This window comes from Dendrobates tinctorius, unplaced genomic scaffold, assembly GCF_039654945.1.
Source record: "Dendrobates tinctorius isolate UK_male_01 unplaced genomic scaffold, ASM3965494v1 ptg000231l, whole genome shotgun sequence".
NCBI classification, from domain to species: domain Eukaryota; kingdom Metazoa; phylum Chordata; class Amphibia; order Anura; family Dendrobatidae; genus Dendrobates; species Dendrobates tinctorius.
This window is the reverse complement of record NW_027361898.1, coordinates 21,043,120-21,070,000: the sequence shown is the minus strand read 5'-3', so window position 1 is coordinate 21,070,000 and position 26,881 is coordinate 21,043,120. Positions and strand designations below refer to the sequence as shown.

The 26,881-nt window shown below is 44.8% G+C and overlaps 1 protein-coding gene across 4 annotated transcripts in view; it reads left to right on the top strand.

The window, feature by feature from the left end:
• NLGN3 (neuroligin 3) overlaps positions 1–26,881 on the top strand; it is a 160,773-nt gene that overhangs the window by 64,211 nt on the left and 69,681 nt on the right. Inside the window, exon 1 of one of the 4 annotated variants that reach the window (XM_073556158.1) lies at positions 10,508–10,739. The exons of the other annotated variants lie outside the window; for them this stretch is intronic. The gene's annotated coding sequence lies outside the window, so the exon portion shown is untranslated. Of the gene's footprint in view, positions 1–10,507; positions 10,740–26,881 lie in introns of those variants that run through there. 4 annotated transcript variants of the gene reach the window in all.

Sequence of the window (26,881 nt, the reverse complement as noted above, 5' to 3'; positions counted from 1 at the left end):
AAAAAAAAAACAATACTCACCTCTCCTCCTCGCGCCCACGCTGATCCCGGCTTCAGTGTCAGGAGCTGCCCCCTCTGCCAGACACACAGCGGGTGCGCGATGTAGTGACGTCATCGCGCACTGGCTGTGAGCCAGGAGCAGAGAGGACTGAGGGCGGCGCCGGCCCTGATGCAGAGCGGCTTACTGGGCTGGGGGCGGGGCCTCTGGGGGGTGGAGACCTGAAATGAGATTCACTGCTTCGCAGTGAATATTCATTTCTCTTTAGCAGCGGGGACAGGGGCTCCTGCCTCCTGACACCGCTGCTGCTCCGCTGGCAGGGGCCCCCATAGCAGCTGCATGGTGTGCGACACACCACTGGCTGGGGGCCCCTGGAGCAGCGGGGGCCCTAGGCAACTGCTGGCCCTGTATGCCAGCAGGTGCCAGGGCCCACCAGATGCCAGGGCCCACCGGAGAATCCTCCGGTTCCCCGGTGGGCCAGTCCGACGCTGGCTATCGTGCCTTTCGTACAAAACCTCTCAAATTTCGTTGGTTGAGAAACCTACAGTGAGTCAATATAGTAAACAGTCCAGGTGCTTAATCTGCATGAACTAGAAGAACTCTCTATTAGTTATAGCAAATTTGGATTTTATATCTTCAAAAGAGAGAACTTCCAATGTGTTTGCATCCACCAAATCCACAAATTTAAATTATCCTGCCGGGATCCACGGCTGGACCATTGTCGGTTCCAAAGTGTTGGGTATCAGAGGCTGGTTTATAAAAGATATCATTGGGGAATTAGGAGAGACCAAACCAAAACACCTTGCACATGAGAGCCACAGATGCCTCGTAAACTGCATAGGGCCCAACAAAGTAAATGTTATCTTCATAGACTTAGTTGACCATGAAAGGGAGTTTGGGTGGATCGGAGCCAACCATATCTTTTCTATTTCAGTCCGAATATTGTAAACCCATAATGAAGCCCACTAGGGAAATCCTCCTTAGGTGTGCTGCCCAATGCCCAATAGTATTTAAAGATATGCAGAACAGACCAAGCCCCCGTGTGATCTATGCGATGTGAGAACACTTTTGGATATTTTATGGCGTCTTTCGTTCCATATGATCTTCATTATAGCAGCTTGGAGAGAACTAAGTTTCCAAAGGGGACCCTTATAGGGGAGAGTCTCAAAATAAGTACCGTATATACTCAAGTATAAGCCAAGGCACCTAATTTGGCCAAGAAAAACTGGGAAAACATTGACTCGAGTATAAGCCAGGTATGCATCGTCCCCTCATCCCTATCCTTGTATGCGTGGCTCCTCATCCTTGATCTGGTATGCATGGCTCTTCATCCCTATCCTTGCCTGCATGGCACCTCATCCCCATCCTTGAATGTATGGCCCCTGTGAGAAAAGCAAAAAAAAACCAAAACTCCTACTTGCCTTCCCTGCGCGCCCTCGCAGCATCATGTTCCAACTTCCAGCAGCTCCTGCAGCCGAGTGATCTCGTGTCCCCACTCATTAAGGTAATGAATATTCACCTCTCTCCACTCACGGGGACACGTGATCGCTCGGCCGCAGGAGCTGCTGGAAGCCGAAACAGGATGCTGCAAGGGCGTGCAGGGAAGGCAAGTAGTTTTTTTTTTTTTTTTTTTTATAGCTGCTGGAAGCCGGTGGCTGCGACTGACACCATGCGCGCTATAAGAGAAATTAATATTCATTGCCAATGCATGCAGTGAATATTTCTCTTAAACAGCAGGCACAGTTACAGCTGCAGCTGCCGGCTCCTGCCTCCTGTCACCCACTGCTCTGCCGCTCTCCCGACGGCTTCTGGGACAATGACTCGTGTACAAGCCGAGGGGGGGTTGGGCGTTTTCAGCACAAAAAAAGTGCTGAAAAACTCGGCTTATACATGATTATATACAGTAGCTTAGGCAGGAGAGTCATCTTAACTGAAGCTATCCGGCCAATCAGTCAAAGCGAAAGTGGCATCCACTTAGTTAATAGCCTCCTCAACTCTCCAAAAAGATACAGATAGTGACAATCATATATATTGTTATAGGAAGAGGACAAGCAGTACGTTATTATAATTTTAGAAGGACTGTTAGAGGTTGCAAAACTGAGGGTTGTTTTTTTAAGGGAATCAGTCATTAGGTCCATGCTGCTTGTGCCACGAGCAGCATGAATCAGACACTGACTGCATGATTGCAGCCATTTGTATTTTTTGAAAAGCTAAGGTGTTTCAGAGTAAACTTACTTTAAAAGCAGTCTGTGGACTATGCATCTCGAATGACTACTCAAATGCAGTCCCCAGGTCGGCTTCTCCCCGCCTTCCTTCTCTTCATTGACAAATCTCTCTGCTGTGTACATTCAAAGAAAGTGTTGTAGGGTTTTAAGCTCTTCGGCAGCTGGCAGCGTACACACACACAGGCAATGGGATTTTGTCCAACAATGTGGGGTTTATTTCCTTCAGAAACTCCAGTGGACAGAAAACAAAAAGAAACAGCTTCTTTTGGGCACAATGGTAACAGAAAATAAACAGTGTAGCCCGGGCTCACCTGTTTAGATATCAGTCTTTCACTCACAGCCTCTGGCAGAGACTGAGCAACATAAACAAGGTCTTTCCCTCTGCACACAGACTCTGAATGAGGCAGCTGGACTGGTGGTATGAAAATGATCAGTCCCACCCACCTCTATTGGTCATTCCTAAAACCCGGACCCAAAATTCGGGCTCTCCTAGTTTTACAACACTGAGTCTAGGCACCTCGGTGACACTTACAATCCATCCAGGAATTGGCCATCTGAAATCTTACAGTGTGTAGAGTCCAAGGGATCGGGGTAAGAAAAAGAAAAAGCTAGCTTGGGGACTGCATCAGACTAGTTTCGAGACACACAACCCGCAATTCATTAAAACAAACTTCCCAGAATTTTGGCGTAAATTGCTTTGAGAAGTTACAAAATTTTTGTACGTTGTTCAAGTCGGAATTGCACAAAAAAGTTGCGACTTTTGTCAATTTCTGTCTAGTTTGTCAGCTCCACCAAATTGTTTGGAGCTGGTGTAGGACAGAATAGCTGCCTCTTAATGAATCGGGAGTGTCTGACTCCACTATGCCTCCTCATCAAGACCTGTATGAAAATTGTCATTCTTGATGAATCAGGGCTATTGTTCCTGGCCAGCTTTTCAAAATGTGTTTACTCTGAAACTTCGCAGTGTTTCAATGAAAGACGTAACTTTCTGCAGTGTCTGATTCATGCTGCCTGTGCATCGGACAGTGTGAACCTAATGACTAGAGTTGAGCGACTTTGGTCGGATCGGCTTTCATGAAACAAAATTTGTTTCAGATGAAACTGGTCCGACTAGGGCAAAAAAGTCGGAGTTTTGTCCGAAACCCGACCCCAATGCAAGTCAATGGGAAATAAAAGAGGGCATTGAGCGGATGACATTCATCCACTCAATGCCGACTTTTATTCCCCATTGACTTGCATTGGGGTCGGGTTTCGGACGAAACTCCGACTTTTTTTTGCTCTAGTCCTACCAGTTTCATCTGAAACAAATTTTGTTTCATGAAACCCGATCCGACCAAAGTCGCTCAACTCTACTAATGACAGGTTGCCTTTAGGTAAAAAAAATAGGTACTTGGAAGAGTGTTGAAAACTTTTAAAAATACTATTGTATTAATATTTATTGTAGTAAATTGGGAAATAAATTACAGAAAATGTAGCCTCTACCTGTCATAACTGCTTCATAATAGGTTGTAGACACTTGTATTTCAAAATGAGCATGTCATATAAAGGCACTTTTTATATACGACCTCATGTACGCTCTGCAGCACACAAAGTTATGCTTTCGGACCAGGTTTATTAATGTCACAGAACATAATGCAATGGCCTCTTTTTATTGTTTGTTTGTTTTTGTTTCCAAACTCTTGCATTATTGTGACTCATTTCTACTTATCAATTTGCAACAATGGCTAGCCTAGAATGATCCTGCTGTACGCTTTATTTAATTGGCTGCAAGTCATAAAGACTGCAGATGGGTCAATAAAATAATTTATTTCTGTTGCATAGTAAAGTCTGGAATGATTGACTATTTAGAGCAACATAGAAAGTTTGTTTGCCAGTAGGCAAAGACTTAAATGACAACATATGCATTGATCACTTCCTCTCTTCAGAAGTCTGGGCCTGGAATACGGCTTCTATGGCCGTTGTCATAGACTGCCATCGCCGATAATGGACTGGAGTACAATATTTTGTTGCTAGCTGAAGGCGTGACAGCATTCAACCTCCTAACAGATGAGTTTTGGTCATAGCAAAGTTTGCGATTAAACCCCTGAATTAGCAACGGTTTAAAAAACCTGGTCTAGTACTGAGGGGGGTTGCTTTACTTTGGTCAATAAAACAGTTGGATTATGGAGCGCCCCACAGGGCCTTAGGTTTCTCAGTACCGGGCCAGTCAGTTCTTAAAGGGGATGTCACGTCAGCAGTGACCCGATCCGTGGCCCTGGGCGTCCAGTAAAATTAATAAAAGATGATGATGATGGTGGGGTAGTTTATAGGGGATTTAGTCATGATGCCACCCGTGGTATTTGGCATGGGTAGCCGAAACTGCAATGCAGATGCTCTGGGATGGTGTTTGGGCAGCAAAGATGGTTAAGCTCTCCACAGGTAGAGCTGTGTCCCAGGGCACTTAGGATGTTATAAGTAAAGATGGTGGTTGTGGTGGTGAGTGAGGTGCAGGGCAGGTGAGATGCAGATGACACAGCAGGGTGCAGTTTCCAATATTTTACTCACAGTTCTCTTGTGCGCAGGTTAGTGCTGTGTTCTCCAGGTGAGGGGTCCAGCAAACTCCCAGGTAGATTGGTATACACCTTTCCAGGACTCCTTTCAATGTATTTCTCTCCTGGCCGTCTCACTGTACTGGTTTCCACTTTTTCTGCCCAGCATCTTCACAAACAGTGTCCCCAAGCCGGCAGCCGCGGACCTTGTCGGCGATGTCCTCTGAGTCCCCTTGCTCCTATATGACTGCATTTTTGGTGAATGGATGTGGTTGCGGCTTAGGTCCATACAGTTACCTCAGCCTTCGGCTTGCTAGCTGAGTCTTGTAGTCCTCCAATAGTCTTAGGGGCCGGCTCCCCCAGGTGGTCCCTCCACTTCTGGATATGGTCCCACGGGTGGCTTCCGCACTTCCCGTGCCCCGAGGGCCTCTTCTTTCCTCCCAGGAGCTTCCTTCAGGTTCCTCTCACAACTCTCTCTCTAGCTCTTCCTACTGCAGTCCTCCTTTTCCTCACCAACTCTCCTCAGACTCTGTGAGCCATCACTCCTCTCACTCCCCTCTGACTGACTCTTTCCAGAACAATCTTTTTACCTCAGCACTAACTCCTCCCACCAGCTGTCACTCCCTTAAGCTCCGCCCCTTCTCTACCTTCCCCACTCATTCCCCAATACCCTTTCCTAGCCAGCCTGGGATGAGGCCATCCTCCCTAAGGGTACACCCAGATGCCCTGACTGAACTGGTGTGTGTTGGGTGCGAATGTTAAGAATCCTGGGCATAGTACTCCCTTCTTACCTGAGAGTGGGATACTGCACCTCTGGATAAGGTGCAGTATCTCTGTGGTGACTGGACCCTCAGGGGCGCCACAATTATTTTACACAAGTTAAAGAAACACTCAAGAAAATTGTATTCCCTGAATCTGTCTAAATATATAAGTACAATAAAATTAACCTATCACTGGTTCCAGTGCCGCCTTGCTCATTTTCTCACTTGCGTGACTTCCATTGGAAGGCCACGTTCATACGTTCAGTATTTGGTCAGTATTTTACATCAGTATCAGTATGTGTAAGTAGAGTTGAGCGAAACAGGTCGGTCAGATTCAAAAGTCGCCGACTTTCGCCAAAGTCGGGTTTCATGAAACGAAACCTGACCACAGTGTGAAGTCGGCCATGCGGTCGGCGACCCAAGCGCCAAAGTCGGGTTTCGCCAAATGCTTGCACGCGACTTTTTTCAGCCAATGAGAGAAGCGGAGCGTAGCGTAGCGAGAGCGTAGCTGGAGTGGGAGTGAGAGAGAGAGGGAGATGGAGAAGAGAGAGAGATTTCGCCGCCTCTAGGGTTAAAATTCATGCCAGGTGTGTTTACAGTGGAGCTCACTGCCGACTTTTCTCCCCATTGACTTGCATTGGGTTTCGTGTTTCATGACTTTTCCCGACTTTTCCCTATAGTCGGCCGATTTCGTAAGACTCGACTTTTGAGAAAGTCGGGTTTCATGAAACTCAACTCGACCCTAAAAAAGGCAAAGTCGCTCATCTCTATGTGTAAGCCAAAACCAGGAGAGGAGCAATCAGTGGAAAAGTATAATAGAAACACGTAACCACTTCTGTATTTATCACCCACTCCTGGTTTTGGCTTACACATACTGATGGAAAATACTGACAGTGTGAACGTGGCCTAAAAATGACTTCTGGTTTACATCAACCCCAATAAGTTGTACTTTCAGTTATGTGTGTATGTAAAAGAGCAGAGGAAGACAGCACTTGCTACACTACACATATTTAAACAGGTGTAAGGAATGAATACTTTATCAGGACTGTACCTTTAATCTTGATTGCATCATTAGCGCATGGCTAAAATGCCCGTCAAGATTTATCTGTTAGGCCGGGGTCACACTAGAGAGGAATACGGACGAGTGAGAGGCGTTAAAAGCACACGGACAAATGATTCTCTATGGGGCAGCTCCCAACAGCCGTATAATTCTCGTTCGTATACTACGGTCCGTGCCAATCGCAGCATGCTGCGATTGTCAGCGTACTACGCCCGTAGTACGCCAATGCAAGTCTATCGGTGCGCAAAAAATACGGATTACACACGGACCACACGTGTGACTTGCGAGAAATACGCAGGTCTTTTGGCAGGTGACAGGAAATGGGCCAATCCATCATCAGAAAGCTTAGACATGCTAATTAGCTCAAAAAGCGCTCCAGACATCCAGGAAGTACGCCTCCACGGAGTCCTGCAGCATGTCTTGGCACCATTTTTCCTCAATGTGGAGATGCTGATTGTACTAGTGCAGGAGCGCCCGGAAATCTGGGACCAACGTGATGCCCATTATGCCAACCGGGCAAGATAGGAGGCATCATGGAGGCGCATATGTCACCAGATGTTCCACGATTTTGCTGATCGGCCACATGAGGAGCAGCAGCAACTGAGTAAGTACAAACCAAAAACTGTTTAAAACTACCTCACATCAAAAAAGGCATTTAGAATCAGGCCCCCCCCCCCTTCCTGTGCTTGGACTTTTTGCCTCATGAGGCGGGTAGATTTTTATGTGACCCATGGTTTTACACTGCCATAATTTGGCCCAGGCCACAAGCTCCTCAACCTCCTAGCCAACCATGTTATTAAGTGTAGTTACTTGATACCTGAACTATTGTGACCCTGTGTATCTGACCTGGATGCCCCAATTATATATGCCACCCTGGGTAGAAAGCACACCCTAGAAGGCCACATGCCTAGGCTACTGGTAGCAAATTTGACCTAGCAAATATGTGAAAATGAGAATATTTCCTGTCACATTGCAGTGGAAGATGTGATGAGACGCTGGCGCAGCATCCGCGACCAATACAGGCGGGAACGTCAGCAGCGGTCCCGGAGTGGTGATGCGGGCCACATAAAGAGGAAATATATCTATTATGACCGCCTCTCCTTCCTCGCTCCAATTCTGGATCTGAAACCATAAGTAAATACCTCAAACCACATTACACAGATACTTTACAGGGCCAAAAAAATGGATTTATTTTTGGCTCTGTTCTATTTCATAACAGAACTCAGTCCAACCTTACGGAGAGAGAAACTGGCTCAGATACCGAGCCCATCATAGATCCTGGGTCTGTAGGGGAAGAGGTGGCTGGCCCATCTTCTCCCCCTCCAAGAAGCATGGGTGACGATTCCTCTCAGGAAAACCCAGTGCCTGCACCACATACCCCACCACCAGGACCACATCCACAAGCATGACCCTCTGCTGCTGCACCATCAGTCATACAGGAGGAGCAGGGCAACATCAGCAGCAGCCCAGATCCGGGGCTCCCCACAGCGTGCTGGACCGTCCCGGCGAGGAAGAAGGCGTCAGATCCCTGCCTAAGATACCCGTACCAATATTGACACAGGGGTACTGAACTATCTGGCTAGAGTCAATAATAATGATGGAGAGGAGGCATACTCACTCAGCCTGGCCCTTTATCTTCGTGCCTTTTCCCGTGAGGTGAGGCTACGTATACGAGGATGTTTTCAGATCCTGCTTGATGCAAGCACACACCCCAATACCCCATATGAGATATTTGAATATCTGGATAAGTGGCAGCATTCCCCCAGGAATCTGATGCGCCTTAGACACCCCACACACATGCTTTCTCATGCAGGCTCTGAGGATCCTCAAATACGTGGGCCTACACCTCACCCCCTTCCTCCCACTACCCAACTTTTCCTACAGCAGCCACATATGTCTGGCTCTAGCCACCCTCACCAATATGACCACTTGTTGCCACCCAGTGTTGGAGGCTGTTCCCAACCTGGTTGGGGACAACATGGCTATTTTGGTGGGTATGAGTCACGGGCCTACAAGCCCCAACAAGAGGCCCATCTCCAGTATCACTCTGGCCAGTACCAACCACAATCTCAGGAGGCAGTACACTACCCACATCATGGGCAATAGTATGCCCCCACACAGGGCGATGGCCAAGTTGGGCAAAGTAGCCAGCAGCAAACACAGGCTGGTCTTCCGCCTTCTATTCCCCCGACCTACCAAAATTTATAATGTTGCCATTTTGGTATTGGCTTATGGTTTTGTGGTTGTTTTGTGTGTCAGAAAATGTTATTTGTTCCCAATTTTTACATATGCACAAAGGCCATCTTGGCCCATTGCCACATTGATCATACGGCAATAATAAGTTTTTCTAAACATTTGTCTACTACATTTTACGTCTCTGTCTCAATTCTAAAAAAAAAGGTGTCAGCATACTAACATACGCTTACCAATGCAATTAAACAGTCATAGAATCATAAGGGGTTTAAATATATATATTTAGACACACATAAACCAAAAAATTAGAACATAGACACAGCATGCTCTTGCCTAGAAGTTTCACCCTCAGGTGACAAAGTAATTTGTGAAAATATCACGCACTTTGAGCCCAGAAAGCGGTCTACGTTGAGGGTTGATAGGTGGTCTCGCCCTATGCACATTGTCCGACCCACGCACAACACCAGCAGAGGAGGAACAATCAACTGAAACGCCTCATCTGCCACAAGGACATAAGGGACTGATTCTTAAGTGAAGCCTGGTAGCTGGCGTGGTGGTGGTAGATTCAACTGGTTGGTGCGCAGCCGCCGACCCATAATGGAAGAATTGAATACTCTAGAGTCTCCCGTCCTTCCATAGGCCTTCCATAGGCCCCAATGTCAACAATTATAAACTTGTATTGAGGGTCTACCAGAGCCAACAATACAATAGAAAAGTATTGTTTATAATTGAAGAATTGGGAGCCAGAGTTCGGCGGCTTGCGCACCCGGATATGTTTGCCATCAAGGGCCCCAATACAATTAGGAAACCGGCATTCCTCCTTAAAGTCCCTTGATATCCTCAACCAGTCTTCCATCCTGGGCTCGGGCATGACGAGTTGATGTAGTCTTGATCATATTTCACTATATGTCGACCTGACTATGCCAGAAATGGTAGATCTTCCAATGAGAAACTCATGGTGGAGGGCGGCATAAGACAGGCCAGTGGACAGGAAGCTGAAGAACAACAGAAATGGAAGATTTTAGAATTCAGAAATTAACCAAAAAACAGGTACATACATACCAAACTTGTTAGTGATTCAGATCTAGTAACACACATATATTTAGTCGCACAATGACTAAGTGATATTCAGTACATATTACACATAACATTCTGGTCTGTAAGTTTAAACATATCTGGAATAAGATGAGGGCATTAAACTTCGTCCAAGAAGCAAAAAATACATACTTTGGGCAACACATCATGAACATAGAGAAGTAGAAGTCGCTCCTCTGCAGATATAGCTTTGCGCATCCTTGTGTCCTGAAAGGTTATCCCAGGGCGCACTGTCTCCAAGAGTAGATCTAATGTTGCAAGGCTGATGTGACAGTATTGGTAGAATTTTTCCGGATGCTCCCGCAGAGAGGAATAGAGGTGGTGAAAATGACCTCTTGTGAGTCGTTGCCTCAAAAGTGGATGTACCCACATGCGTCTCCTCCTCCGCGGATCCACTATCGCTGGGTATGGTTGACCAAAGCGCCGTGACAAAAGCCAGTTGAAGAGAACCTGCTCAGTTGTGTTGAAACTCAGACTGTCTGCCATGTTGCACATACGACACCAACACAGCTAGTCAAGGCAAGGTCACAAATGGACAGAATGGAGGCAGCCAGCTGTTCCTGAGCCAATAAATAGGGTGCAGGCTAATGATTTAAATAGTTAGCAGGCCTCAAAACTGTTAAATGTCCATTTTGCAAGCCTGCGAGAAAATCTCGCCATACGGATTGCATACGGATGCCACACGGATTACATACGGATGCTGACATGCGCAAAATACGCAACCACACCTAGCTAACTGATGACATACGGAGCACTATTTAGGGGTCATTCATCCATATTACGCATGTAAAATACGGACCGTATTTTGCGTTGGTTAGTGAGACCTGGCCTTAGCCTCCGTTCACATCTGAATTGTCATTTCTGTGTATAATGGAAGCAGGTACGTAGTACATGATCTGTCATGATTTAAAGAGTAACCAAACTTTTTTTTTTTTTTTTTTAGAATTTTGTTCTGCATAAAATGTTAGGAAACTATACAAGGTGGGTCTAGGCCATGCATTGTAGTTTATATTTGCAAATAGCCTCTTCAGCTGGGAAGATAGACTTGAAACTTTGTAAATCACTGTAATAGGGGATTTGTCTTCATTTCTGTATAAAAATAAGAATGTAAGAGGCTTCCAAACCACTTTTTTTGTTCTCGGTCTATTCGCCTACCTTCAGCTGCAATTATATTAGAACATACTTATTTGGAGTACAGGTGCTGGCAGTGAAAAGGTCATCACTAGTGATGAGCGAATGTGCTGGGATAAGGTGTTATCTGAGCATGCTTGGGTGCTAACTGAGATTCTTCAGCGTACTCAATTAATATGTTCGAGTCCCCGCGGCTGTTGGACAGCTACAACACATGTGGGGATTGTCTAATGTACAGGCAATCCCTGCTTGTGTTGCAGCTGTCGAACAGCCGCGGGACATGCAGCCTCGGGAACTCGAACATAGTATTGGAGCACACTCTGATAACACCTTATCCGAGTACGTTCACTCATCACTTTTCAGCACCTGTGTCTCACTAACTCTGGGGATAAAATGAAAATTGTACGCTTGGCACTCGAAAATTGATGCAAAAATCCACTGTGTATGTCATTGACGTTTCGGACAATTGTTAGACCTTCATCAGAACATATTGCAATGAAGTGGACAGTAAGGAGATAAAGATGCCACTAGAGAAAGAAGTGTCGAGCAACCTTTTTATCTTAAAGGCCACGTTCACACGTTCAGTATTGGGTCAGTATTCTACATCAGTATTTGTAAACCAAAACCAGGAGTGGAACAATCAGAGGAAAAGTATAATAGAAACTCGTCACCACTTCTGTATTTATCACCCACTCCTGTTTTTGGCTTACAAATACTGATGTAAAATACTGATCAAATGTGATTGTGGCCTGACTCTGGTGCTTCTGCAGCTGCAGAAGGTTATAATAAGCACGACATTCGCAGGAAGAGACAAGTGCTGACCCAACACTGCCATCATCTGTACTCCAAATGAGTACACTCTGATATCAGTGCAGCTGAGAGCAGACAAATAGATTGGGGAACAGCTGGGGTTGTAAGCCACTTATATGGATTCTTTCTTTTAGGAATGAAGACAGTTTCCCTAATAAAGTGATTTCCAAAGTTTCATAACTTTCCTTGCTTGATAAAATTATTTAAAAAAACTAAAAATGAAAGTTTATTTACTGTCTAAGTCCCATTCACATTGTGCATCTAATGGGGACCCTCTCGATTGATGATGTCGGGGAGATAAGGGTCTGACATGCCTGATTTTTCGACTGCTGACCTTTTTTTTTTCTTTGTGAGATAAGCTGCTGACAGGTGAGTCTGGCAGCTGTTATAGCGAACACAGAGGGGAGCGCTCCTGTATATGGAGCAGTCGGGAGAGATGAGCTGCTGGCCGGGCAATCGTTCAGAAGACAGCTATGTATTATGTATGGAATATATAGCTCTGTGCGCTAGTATTTTCTTGCCATGAAATGTGAGGGATCTGATGACGGAGGACAGTGCGACCAGAGCCATCACTAGCTCACTTAGATGTGCAGTTTGGCATTTTGAACTTGAATCTCATCTTTACTCGATGAGTAGATCAGAGCAAGATTGGACCATATGTGTTGTCAGCGTACTTCATATATACTCATTATGACTTTGAAGATTTAAAAGCACGCAGACTCTAATCCCCAGATACCAAGAAGTGAGACGCCTATAAGATTATTTACCATGTCTCCCATAGAAGTCTTGATGAAAGTCTCCATTAGGGACCTCTACTATTACTTGCCTTAATCATGATCCTTAATCAAGCAGTCACTCGTGAACCCAACAAGGCTCAGGACACTCTTATTGTGGTTGGCTGATTCAGCAATATTCCTCACTGCTCTCAGCAGGGCTTGCGCTGAAGGACTTCCATTTATATCTAAATTGAAAGTTATGATGGATGGACCAATTTTTAAGGGGGAAGATGGTGAACTGAATAGAATATCCCGGTTTTATAGACTTCCAAAGTAGCGGATATTCCTTCCCCACCGCTGCGGCCTCAAAGGGTTAATATTTAGGATTAATGCCCAGCGACCCAGACGGCACAATATATGTTTTAGCATTCGGGCAAAATAAAAGATTCAATTTCCTAGTTTTCTGGACAGTGGTAGCTTTTCCATGCCCCGTTACTTATTAATTACTCTTTATTTAGCTCCGTTCCAGCGCTGTATTATTATAGCGGGTCAGATCATACAGAAGTAATACGAAGACGGGGCGACTTATGTCAGCGAAGGTCATAGATCACCTTTTTAATAGACGAGAATCTCTTTCTTGATTTCAGCATGTGAATCAGTTCTCACTTGGATGAGCAGTGATAATTAAAGTGAATTGTGAAGCACTGCGTATGTGAACCATGCACACCCAATCTACAGGAACGGTTTCTACGAGGGGGATATTAGTGCTACTTCTGAGATCATGAAGTCGTTAGGCAGACTTATTAAATCCGCTCATAATTTCTTTTCTTTGTAAACAAACTTACTCCCTGTCCTCATAGGTACACCGGGGTTCCTAATGACATTCATTATTAATATCGGGTAGGGGGACTCATTTTCCATGTAGGAAACAGTGCAGAAAAGGATTTCCAGTTTGTCAAGGAGCGCTTCCGGCTGATTCATTACTCCGAATATTTAAAGGAATATCCAGTTTATTATTAGACATAAAAACACAACGCGTTTCGGCTATACATAAAATTAGCCTTCATCAGGTGATTGCCTGTTTGTTAGGGAATTCCCATATGTATTCAGGCTATCAAGTAGCCGCAAAGCATTCAGCTGCGGTAACAGAAACTAAATCTCCGAGCACTTCCAAATACTTGGAGACCACCCGAGCATGCTCGGGGAAACCCGAACAACGAACATACTCGCTCATCACTACTCTTTACCTTTCATTAGTGCCATGTTCACACTTCATCTTTTCTAGTGTTTTCTTGTACTGATCACTAATTCCAGTGATATGCCACTTACTGGGCTGTGTTTTGCTGTTTCAATACAATTATTGTTTTATCAGCATGAAATTATCACTCCAGGACAACTGTCCTGGTGCCTCCTAGTCCGACCCCAGCGCTGACTAACAGCTCTGTCACTATAAAATGTACACAGATGTAGTGTGAGCTCTGCTAGATCTGCAGCAGAGAAAGCTGTGGCTATAACTGCCTCACCCAGTATATGAAGTGATACATTGCCGGAATCAGGGTCTCTGTCCCTACATCATTCTGCTGTCAGATTATGTAACTCCACTATGCTGCACTGGTTGTGACTCTGTCCTTGTGTCCTTGGTGGTAGTTTGGTTTCTTTCCATATCTTGTAAACTCATACTGGATAATCAGTTGCCTTCTAATGAAATTTTGTGTGATTTTGCCTGTGCCGACATAAAATAGGAAAATATGCATCTCTCTAGAGACTGGGATTAATGTGATACGCAAGATGTTGGTTGTGCATAAATAATGAGCTATAAATAATGATCAATTTTGCCAGTACTAAATAAGGTTTATTTTTGTCAACGTGCCATGAATTTACATTATACACCTATGCTCGTAATTTTTTAGGCAGTATGGCTTGCAACTGCACCCTCCAGCCCTGCATTATGTACATCGATATCAATTCTTACCTTTCTGAGAATTTGATTAAGGTTTCCAATTTATCATGATGCAAATTCAATACATCATCACAACATAATTTCAGAGAGTTCAAGGCTGGAAGTAAACTTAAGTCCATGGAGTTCAACCTATAACCTAACACGTTGATCCAGATGAAGGCAAAAACCCCGTGAGGCAGATACTATGTTAGTGTAAAAAATCCTTCCTTAGCTTACTATACATCATCCCCCGATATTTTATTAACCAGGGAGTCACGTAATTGTTGACCTGCGCTTGCGCTTTGTCCATCGGCAATCCACGCATACGCAGTGACGACCGGCTCCCCGCGCATTCACACTGAAGCTGGTTTTAGTTTCCAGCTTCACTGACTGTGTGTGTACGTGCGGGGAGCCACTCGTTACTGCGCATGCGCGCATCACCGATGGAGAATGCGCAAGCGCGGGACAACATTTACGTATTGCACAAGCATGGCTCCCTCAATACACACTGCGCAATTGCTGCAAAACAATGAACACCGCACAAGTGCGGGATTTACAATGACGTCGACACATCCACGGGAACATAATTCAAATTACGTGGGCAGGGACAAGCCTGATTGAACGCAATGAAGCACACCCCTATGACTAAACGAGCAGGTAAGATATAACTTTATAAAGTGTTCTATTAATAAGGATTTCAGCGGCGATTTTAATGGAAAATACGTGTTAGTGATTCATGTTGAATCACTAACACCGCACTGGGGACACTTTAGATCAGGGGTGTGTAATCTTTTTTTCTGCCAAGGGCCATTTGGATATTTATACCATCCTTCGGGGGCCGTACAAACTCCGCCCACAAAGTGCATCCTGACTCTGGCACTGGTGTCAGGACGTAATCTTTTATTGCATGCCCTTCAGTGTTCATTAGTGAACACTGCGTGTGTGCTAACAGAGCAAGAAGAAATTAATGAGCTTGTGGCAATCAAAATACAGCTCCCTGCCCAAGAATGCGGTCCCTGAGAATCTGCCCGGGGGCCTGATAAAAGGTCATCGAGGGCCGTAAATGGCCCTGGGGCCTGAGGTTCCCCACCCCTGCTTTAGATGCTGCAAATGACATGACAGATTTCCTTTAACATAATCAATGCGATTCTCTCACCGATAATATATAGAATCTTGGGTCTTACAAAAATTATTTGTTGCAGTAGGAAAAAACCTTCTGTACTTCTCAGCACGCTGCTAACTTTGCCCTTCTTGAGTTTGCTATGAATTTCTTCTATTAGAATACTCAAAAAGCAGACTGTATAAATCTACAATGTAAAATGATTAGCATGTTTCCGACCAGTGACTAAAATGTATACGCCTGTCAGTTCCATCACCATGATGTATACATTGTCATCATGGTGATCTTATCTGTGTTGACTGCATTTGTAAGATCAGCGGCAGGAGCAGGGCTCTGATACATCGCTCTGATCTTGCCACAACTACTGAGATTGCAGAAAAGTTTGATCTTGGGGTTGGCTGTAACCCCATCAATGTTCCCTTCAATCATGATTGTATCACAAGCCTATCTCTGTGCACAGAGAGGCAAAAGTATGGCAGCATATTCCCTCTGCAACAGTAACGTTATGTCTGCAAGAATTATACATGAATTAAAAAAACAAACAAAAAGCTACTTTTTAAATACTTTATTTTGTTAACGCAGATAAAACGTGAGATAACCTGCACGTATTTAGTATCACCTTGTGCATAAGCAGCCTATAATTTCTATACCATATACACACCATTTAAATCAGAGATCAATAGAAACTATTGCGAAATAATGGTTTTTTTTTTTTACTTACCCTAAAATTTAAAAGGATTTTCTTGGACTATATTTTATTTCTTTCTCACGGGGCTAAAATGTAACGGGCAGAAAGCTGCTTGTTCTGCTGGCTGAGAAGGGTCAAAGAGCGTTCCTGTTGGCGACTCTTCTGCTTCACGTCAACAGAGCAGCTCTTCCTCCTGAGTGCAGCTCTGTCAATGGGACATGACTGTCAACATCATGCTGATTGACAGCTGGCAAACCAGCACTTCAACTGAGCAGAGGGGAAGAAAAACAGCTGCTCTGTCGATGTGACGTCACCGTAAACCGCAAAATCTCTGCAGGAGTGGTCGGTGAGTGGTCAGAATGGCACTGGGTCCTGGAAAAAGCAGGAGTAGGTGAGTATATTAAAGTGGTTGTCCGGTCTAGAATGACAAGTCGGAAGTCACGCTGTGTGACTGCAGACTTGTGAATCCTCTCAGTGCATGCACTGTACACTGCAAGGATTCGCCCATGTTTGTGCCGGGAGCGGTGGTCGGGTATGCGATATGCATACTCCCGGGCAGAACGTGTCTAGTGGGCGCAGCCTCGCCCCATACAAGTGTGCTGATGACACACTGACACTGTCCTAACTCTCATGGCATATAGACCATCTTATTGCGAACGTGAACAAACACTGATGTTTGAATGAGGTGTAAAGCATATCTCTAAATACTCTCAGCAGAAGCTAAGGCAAGATGGCCGTCTGCATAAAAATCAAATTAAGTAAATAGTAAAAAAAAAATCTATTAGAAAACAAAAGCGGCTTATAAGAACAGAAAATGTTTCAGTATCCGGTTTCAGTTATATAAGAAAATAAATGTGGTACATTCTCATTAATGGGGTAGTTTGGCTTAGGAATATTCAAAGTCTCTGCAGGAAAACTCTGCAGTGTGTGAATCTGTGTTGGAAATCCATCATGTAGATAGTGTTACTTTCAAATTAGGCCTCTTTCACACTTCAGTTTTTTCGCGTCAGTCAAATTCCGCCAATTTTTTTTAAAAAAAGGGGCGGATCCGTGTTTCCCCCCATAGACTTACCTTATTGGCGGATCTTGACTGACGGTCGTCCGTCACCCCCGTTTTTTGACGGATCCGCCAAAATTTTCCTGGCTCCCGGGCGAATGAGACGGACACTGCAACGTTTTTTTTTCTTGACGGACCGCTATTTTCATGAAGCTTTGCTCCGGGATCATTTTTAACCCAGTAATGCCGTTCCGGGATTGTAAAAAAAATCTCTCTCTCGTTCCTTTAAATTTCAACCTTCACAGGACCTGTCAAAACAGCGGTCCGGTGCCACACGTGTATGTCAATCTGCTGACCGATCCGTTTTCCGCGGATTACAACTGATCTGAAAAACGGACATGTGAAACAGGCCTAAGCCGGCATCCATGCAGTCTGGCTTTGCTTCCTGAGTTACTAAAGAAATATGTATAGTGCATGGGGAGCAATAATACTGTATTATGTATAAATATGTATTAGAGACCTAAACGTTTACTCCCTTAAGGATGCAGACATTTTTTGGTTTATTGATTTTGGTGTTTATGTGCTGTCCGTTGGTAAAAAAAAAAAGACAGCAAGTGGAAGAGAAAATAGATGTGTGAATGGTAGCCTAATTCTATGTTCATATGACTGTCCATTGCCAGCTTTGTAATGTCTGGCACCAGTTGCCAAAAGATCTTGTAATGTTTTTCAGACCGGTGTTCAGTCTGCTGCTTCTGATCAGTTCAAGTTGTAGTTTGTTTCTATTTTGTTAACTATTTAAAATAGAGCTCTGCAAAATAGGTGACAATGGGTAACTCTCACACTTCTGGCCCGATCCTCCGTGCTCACAGTAATACATGCTGTGTTTTGACATTGTTATTGGCATTGTTGGCTATGTGAACAGAAAAAACAGCTGTCAGGGGAATAAGCCACACCATGATTAACTATGGAAACTACTGTATGTTGATGCTGTATGTGGTCTCTTTATAAGCCAAGAAAGTTTTTACTCCTTTTATTCTGTGCCCCCTGCTAAGGCCGGTTTCACACTTCAGTTTTTTGACGTCAGTCAAAATCCGCCAGTTTTAGAAAAAACGGATCTGCCCCTTTTTTGGTAGATCCGTTTTTTTTTCCTCATAGACTTGCATTAGCAGCGGATTTTGACTGATGGTCGTCCGTTGCATCCGTTTTTTGACGGATCTGTTGGAATTGTAGCATCTCCCAGGCGGAGCAGACGGACTATATAACTTTTTTTGTAGCGGCGGACCGCTTTTTTCAAGTGCGCATGCCCGGAAGATTTGCTCTGTCAAGCTTTTTAACCCTCAATAGCGTTCTGGAAGCGGCGTTAAATCTCTCTCTCTCTTTCCAGAGTCGTGTTGCTTTAAATTTCAGGCACTAAACTGCTAAAGTGGATCCGTCCGAGAAACGGATCCAGTGGCATCCGTTAGTGTCAAAACGGAAACGGATCCGAATTTTTCACACTCTGGCGGATTTGGACTGACGTCAAATAACTGAAGTATGAAGAAGGCCTAAGTAGTAAATACTAATGCTTCCTAAAGGGAATTTGTCACCAGGTTTTTGCTCCCTCTTCTGAGAGCAGCATGATGTAGGAGAAGAGACCCTCCTCCTTCCAGTGATGTGTCATTTACTGGGCTGCTTGTTGAAAATATTAAACTTGTATCTGCTGCAGATCTAGCAGTTCTCTGAATGCGGAGCTCTGTATAACCCCGCCCACACCACTGATTGGCTGCTTTCTGTGTACACTGTGCATAGACAGAAACCTGCAAATCAGTGGTGGGGGTGGAGTTATACAGCGCTCATGGATATGGAGGACTACATGGCAGCAGGTTTACTAGACCTGTGGAGTAATCCTAAGCCAAATAATTCTTCACCTTGGTGAAAGTGACAAATGTATGGGCTAATTCAGATGACCTTATAGCTGCCATATTTTCTTGTCCATATTGCAGCTGGAAGCCACAGCCCGACCATTTATCTCATGACCAGGTGCAACATTCTATATGCTTATGATGCTGTTAGTTTGGGCAGGTACGGACTGGGGCTGGAATTCATCCCTGACATTTGAAATCACACAGGCCCATGTTGTCCCCGTCCCCATGAAACAGATGGGATATATTAGTAATATTGCAACGGATGGATTAAAGGAAGATTTACTACGAGACCAATATTTCTAATGATACCCGTGACATGCTGGGGTAAGTGACGGGGTCAGTGACTTTGCGCTTCATCACAACTCTTAACAGTATGAGTGTCTTGAGAACACCGATTCTGTTAACAAGAAGCCCACGACCAGTCGGGCCCTTCTGGCATTTGCCAGAATTGCTAAATGGTCAGTCCGGCCCCGAGTTTGGGTCCCAAGACCCCAGGTCAGGCTGTGTACTGAGAAAGGTAAAATTGCAACATATTACTCTTAAAAGTTTTAAGATTGTTAACAATAGTTTTATCCGTCGCTAGCTTAACTGCTATGGTCAATGAGACAGTTCTAGTTCTCAGTCTCAAGGCATCACCAGCACAGTGGGAGTCCAATCTTTCCTTTTTCTGCAAGAAGAGGGAACAATCAGAAGATTTTCCATCGTATAAATCACTTCTAATCATTATAAGCGCTTTATAGCTCCCCATACGTGACCCATTTTTGGACCTGATCAAGAAAGCATAGTCAGCTTCTGCATGGTCAAAGTAGAAGTATACGTGCAGCACCTACTGTGTTACGATAACAACTAAAATGACAATGACCTTCATTAGACAAGTATATCTAGAAAAAAATTGTGAACTAAATATGCAGATATTTCATTATTTTACTTGATTATACAGTGCCATTAATTCCCAAGTGCTGTGCAAACATTATCATCACTGTCCCCATTAGAGCTCACAATCTTTATTCCCTATCAGTCTTTGAAGTGTTGGAAGAAACCGGAGTGCCCAGAGGAAAACCATGTAAACACGGGGAGAACATACAAACTCTTAACAGATTTTGTCTTTGGTGGTATTTGAAGCCAGGACCTCAGCGCTGCAAGGCTACAGTGGTAACCACTGAGCCACCATGATAACTTTATTATAAGGGTATCAGGATGGAATTTTACCATGAAGTCTGATAATTGACAAACTCTGTGTGTCCTCTGCACAGTATTCCACCAGAGTCCTGTCATGATAAAATTAATTATTTGCCCTTTTTAAACTCCTAGGACTAGAATCTGGATATGTGTGAGGTAGTATTAGGCACCTTTAATGACCTGAGGGATTTGGAGTTTTTTAATTTGCTAATTTCTTCCAGAAAATAGATGATTTTTCATCTGTATTATCATTTGTATGGTTTTCATTTTTATATATCATCAGTAGGGATGAGCGGACCTTGAGTGGACGTTAAAGTTCTGATACCCGACCCAAAAGTTATTCAAAACTTCAGTTCGGATGCCATAACTGTACCTAAACCGGAACTAAAACCGGAACCACATTGAAAACAATTGGGAACCGGACTTTTGAACCAAAAAATCAATCTCTCTTCTTTCTCTCTGTTTCTCGCTCTCTCTCTATCTTTATCTCTCCATTTCTCTCTCTGTCTTTTTCTGTCTATCTCGGGACTCCAAACATTGCAACGGACTTCCGGGGAAAGTCTGTGTTTGATGCCTAGCACCGGACACTAACTATCCTGTACGAACATTGAACTTTTAGTTCGAGTTCGCTCATCTCTACTCATCAGCAGTTATAAACCTTTACAAAAAAAAAATGTTAAAAAAATTGAAATGCTTCCTTATAAAAAAACAGGTAAAGTTGATCCATACAGGATCTGCTTTTTTGGGGGCACCCACAAACAGTGTAGAAGGATCACCCTTATTCTTATTTGCACATGAGAAGCAATGGAGTGAAACTGACTGGGAGGAGACACAGGTTAGATATTAGAAAAAACTTTTTGACAGTGAGGGTGATCAATGAGTGGAACAGGCTGCCACAAGAGGTGGTGAGTTCTCCTTCAATGGAAGCCTTCATACAGAGGCTGGACAGACATCTGTCTGAGATGATTCAGTGAATCCTGCACTGAGCAGTGGATTGGACACGATGACCCTGGAGATCCCTTTCAACGCTAACATTCTATGGGCAAGTCTGGGGCATATGAAGTATGAAAGAGACTAGTGCATGCTGCGATTTTTTTTTCTTTTATATGGACATTCAGTCCGTGTACAAAAAAACCCCAAAAACCGCCATTTGAACAACCCCATTCAATAACATTTGTCCAATCGCGGTCAGTTTTGTTTTTCACAGGCTGAGAATACAGCCAGGTGTACCTAGCCATGCAATCAGAAAAGCTTATGGGAAATAGTTTGATCTTCTTGGTCAGGTTTAAGACCAGAAACAGTCCTCACATTGACCATTGGAGCTACTGGGACATGTCACCTTGTATATCACCTATACCCTTGTGTGGCGACCCCCTGACCTTCACCTGTACCCCACTACTCTCCACAGTAACAGGTGGTTTTCAGTACATTTCTTTCCGCAGAAACGTGTTGGAATAGCCTAACTTTTTTTTGCGTTTTACCAGCTGATTTGTCATTCTGCATATGGAGCTATGTGCATCATCTGCTTTTCTGGAATAATTTGCTGTTGATCACATCTTCCATTTCTTTGAGCCAGACGCGGAGAAGACGCCGCCGCATTTACTTTTTCCTGAGATCTGTCTAAACAGATGTTCAGTACCTTTTTTATGTTAAAGAAAACAGCCAAATAGCTTTATGTGATTGCTCACGGTTTATAAAACCGGTCTGCAGCGTACGCTATCACGATTAGAGCGTCTTTTACTGGGGCGGCCATGTTCGCAGTCATGTAGGGGGTAGGCAGCTTGGTCAGTTTTTGTTACGCAGTGTAAATGGCTATAGAGAGCTCCACTTCCACCTGTGCTCATATATATGCAGATGTGGAGCGGAGCAATTTTCCCAGGTGATTAGTAGAACAGATGTATTGATGCTTTGTACTGGCAGAGTAGATTTGGTCAGGCTGCTCATTTCCATAAATATTGCGCATGCAGGCAGGGCTGAGGCACCGCTGATTAGGGCAGTCTGTCTCCAGGCACGCTGTGCTGGTCTAATGGGGGTGGGTAGATTAACACAGGTGAGCACCAATGGGACAGAGCTGCTCTTCATCTCAGGGTAGTTGTCCTATTTTCTGAAATGCTAGTTAGCCGGTGCCATCCTGTTCTGTGCACCTGTAAGGAAGGGCAGCCTGACTCCTGAGTACATCTTCTGCAGCCATAGTGCTCTCCCCGATGCTGCTGCATTCTGCACATCTGCCTGTTGCTGCAGACATCGGCACCTGCAGTCGGCTGTAATGCCTGTTGCTGCAGGATGGCTCAGTGTGTAAAGTGTTACAGAATGGTTGGGGGGGGGCGAGGGAAGCGGGGCTGAATGGAGGCGCGCGACAGCCTGCAGTTTCCTTGGCAACGGCGTGAATGAGTGAACATGAAAATGAGCCGCAGACCCTCACTGCAGGAGAGAAGAGGTGGGGAGAGGGTGCTCCTGTATTAGAAGGGGAGGGGGCAACATTCAAGCGCTTGTCTGAAGAGACGGTGGTGGTAGGGAGGGATATGTTCCATATTTTTCTCTATTTTTGCACCTTTCCATCCCTCTGCTTAGTTCTTATTTTTCCAGTTTCTTTTGTTTCTTATCACTTCTTTTCCCGCAGTGCAAATATTTGGCTACTCTCCGACGTTGTCGTTCTAATTCACTACTTCCGTCTGTAGCCTACCTAGATTTTACTGCACCATAACCGACATGTAATCCTCCAGTATGTCCTGCCCATAGACATGGATGTTGCTTGTGCCCCTTTGCTACCTTTCTAGTGAATCACCTCACATTTTCATTTTCCTGGACCAGTTTCTTGCCTCTTTCTTGTTCCTCCCTTTCTTCCTCTCCGTTTCTGAGTGCTGTCCTATTTTCCATTTTCGCCTTGGGTTATTCTATCCTCACACACCTCTCCTCCTACCTCTCTTCAGCCTTCTTTGCTCGTGCTCTCTATTCATATTCCCGCTGAAGCACATCCTTGCCTCCATAGCTCATCCCCCTCCTTGTTTTGTTCCCTTCGCTCCCACATTTCTTTGTGCTATGCCTTCAGCTCTGTCTCACCTACCACCTTCATTCAGTCATTTCCTTGTCACCTCATTCCTTTCTATTCTCCTGCTGTCCATTTTCTGTGACATGTGCCTCCCTGGTTAGTCCCTTTGCCATCCATCCACCATATATTTGGACGACCGTGCATTGTGACCATCTTTACACCTTTACATTTTTGTGTTCCCTGTGCCTCGCCGCTAGCATCCCACTCTCCTCGCCTGTGCCTCCATGCCCTCCCTTTCTGTGACACGCTCAGCCTCCATTTACATTCTGCTGTTGTGTCTCTTCTGTCACCGTCTTAAAGCAACAGAGCTCCGAACCCTGCAGGAGAGAAGGTCGTCTGCTCCGTATATTCAGTGTGTAAAGACATGGCTTATTAAGAAATAATTCATGCATGACTCGGCCTCTACTAGAAGAAAACTATCCAGTAGATATCACCCTTCATATGTGTCACTTTTGGCTGCGGGATAAATACAAGTGTGTGGTGAATTAGAGCGAGTGCATGGCATCGAGAGAATAAAATGGAATGCCATTACACCGAGACAGTCCTCAAAATATCAGGAATGAATCCACACAATTTTATATGCAAACTGCGGGGTGAGAAAATGGGAGCAGAAGTGAAGTGGAGGAGGCATCTGGGAGCAGTTCACAGTCTCATTCTTGGTGCATGTCCTATTCAGTGGAGACGTGCCACGTGCAGGCCTGCATCAAGGGTAGGCACAGTATAATGTAGCAATAAAAACATGAAGCTTATACTGTACATTTAGGCACTGAAGGAGAAAGCAAGAGGTGGGCTAATATGTTCCTTTTACATGTTTATGGCTTTTATCCTAAGATGTCTTACTAGAAGTAAAGAGTCATGATGTACAATTCTTGTAGTGTTCAGCAGGACTAATGTAATGAAGAGAATACCACCGTGACATAGACAGCAAGTATCGACTTAAGAATTATTGGTCTGACCTTAGTACCTGTGGAACGGAATGTCTTATGTCGTGGTGGCAGTGTAACGGATGGTTCAATGCTATACACAAGGGATCTCTAATGAACTTCTAAAGAACACCATACACATTAGACTAATATCGGCAGAACGTGCCAATCTCAACAGGATCGAAATACAGTCTAATTGGTATGAGGGTTTCCCAACTGTCCCCTATAAATGACTGTCAGGGGATGGAGGGATGCGGCATGTCTGATTGCGGACTGCTACCAATTTTGTTCTTTAAAAGGTAAGCCTATACAGATGTCTGATGGTGGCTGTCTCATAGAGAACACTGGAAAGGTCGGGGAAGATGGACGTGGGCAGCACGATTGACCAAACCACTGTTTGGCTGACAGATATCTAAAGTGTATAGAGACGACTTATAGCAGTCAGAAGAAAACCATTAGGTCATCGTTAAAAAAGAAGAGAAACATGTAAGGAAGAAGGGGTAGAGGAACGTACAGTATATGCATGTGTGGGAAATAAACTTCAAATTATCAAATTGTTTATGGGACGTCAGAGGCCAACTGGGACCTGAAGTTGTCCAACTACTTGTGCACCCAGTAGTGCAGGGATCCCCAACCTGTAGCTCGGGAGCCACATGTGGCTCGTGATCTCTTGAATTGTGGCTCGCGGCTGTCTGCTAGCTTGGTGTATTAGCTACAGGTCTAGCAAAGGGCTATGAAGAGCACATCTCAAAATGGTGAATTTTGTGAGTAGTCCAGCACAGAAGAGCAGATCTAGATGCAAATATACTGGTCTTAGGGGTTTAGAGATAATTTAAGGATGGTACGCTGGAGACAGGATGATACTACCGGTCAGAGGAGGTGCTTGAAACTGGATAGGACAGTGTGGTGGGATTGATTGATGGGAGAATACTGAAGGGGTGGATTGTGGGAACCCTTGAATCTTGGTATACTGCTTCTGTGGAAAAGCTTTGACTGTCATTATACCCAATGTAGGAGCCCTATGTGGCTTGCGACCCTCTCTCAGAGCTGAATGTGGCTCGCGACCATCTCTCAAAGCTGCACATAGCTCGTGACCCTCTCTCAGAGCTGGATGTGGCTTGCGACCATCTCTCAGAGCTGGATGTGGCTTGCGACCATCTCTCAGAGCTGGATGTGGCTTGCGACCATCTCTCAGAGCTGGATGTGGCTCGCGACCATCTCTAAGAGCTGGATGTGTCTCGCGACCATCTCTCAGAGCTGGATGTGTCTCGCGACCATCTCTCAGAGCTGGATGTGTCTCGCGACCATCTCTCAGAGCTGGATGTGTCTCGCGACCATCTCTCAGAGCTGGATGTGTCTCGCGACTATCTCTCAGAGCTGGATGTGTCTCGCGACCATCTCTCAGAGCTGGATGTGTCTCGCGACCATCTCTCAGAGCTGGATGTGTCTCGCGACCATCTCTCAGAGCTGGTTGTGTCTCGCGACCATCTCTCAGAGCTGGATGTGTCTCGCGACCATCTCTCAGAGCTGGATGTGTCTCGCGACCATCTCTCAGAGCTGGATGTGTCTCGCGACCATCTCTCAGAGCTGGATGTGGCTCGCGAACATCTCTCAGAGCTGGATGTGGCTCACTACCATCTCTCAGAGCTGGATGTGGCTCGCAACCCTCTTTCAGAGCTGGATGTGGCTCTCAAGGTCAGAAAGGTTGGGGACCACTGCAGTAGTGCTATATATTAAAGGAAGACCGAGTTTGTCAGCTTAGATGGAAGCAAGCTCCTCCACTCTCTTAATGGTTGACACTTTCTAAGAAGGCTAGTAGGTGATATAGTATGTGTCCAATGGTGTACAGCTGCTAGAAGCCAGAAATTGTCTGAATGAGACCTTTTTTAGATCTAAACTAAGGGTCTGGAATAAGAAGCAACAAAGCAATTTCTAGAAGACACAAAATCTTAAACACATATAAACTGAAATTTCTTTAATTTGCTGTAATAATTCAGATTTTCGTTAAATGCTTAACTCCGCTGTACTACAGAATGCCAGAGACGTAAGTTGTCTCGAAAGCTTGCTTTGTAACCTCATTCACCATTATTTGTTAGCCATTAAAAGGTATCATACCCACAAGATTCCTATTTTGTTTCTCTCGCTGAGAGCACTTTATATATTTTTTTCTACTGGCTAACACGGTACCAAACCACTTTTTTCGTTTTACAGAATGCCAGCGACTGTTCGCAGTCTCCATCAGGTCCGCCCTCTATCTGAAACTCAACCTCCCCAAACCTGAACTACTTCTGCTCCCGCCATCTACTAACCTCCCTAAACCTGACATTTCCCTTTCCGTGGGTGGCACCATAATAACACCCCACCAGCAGGCGCGCTGTCTGGGTATTATGTTTGACACCAATCTCTCCTTCACATCCCATATACAATCTCTTACACGCTCTTTCCGCTTACACCTAAAGAACATCTCTAGAATCCCCCCTTTTCTCATCATGGAAACAACAAAAACCCTTACTGTCGCCTTGATCCACTCTGCCTGGACTACTGTAATTCTCTATTAATTGGTCTC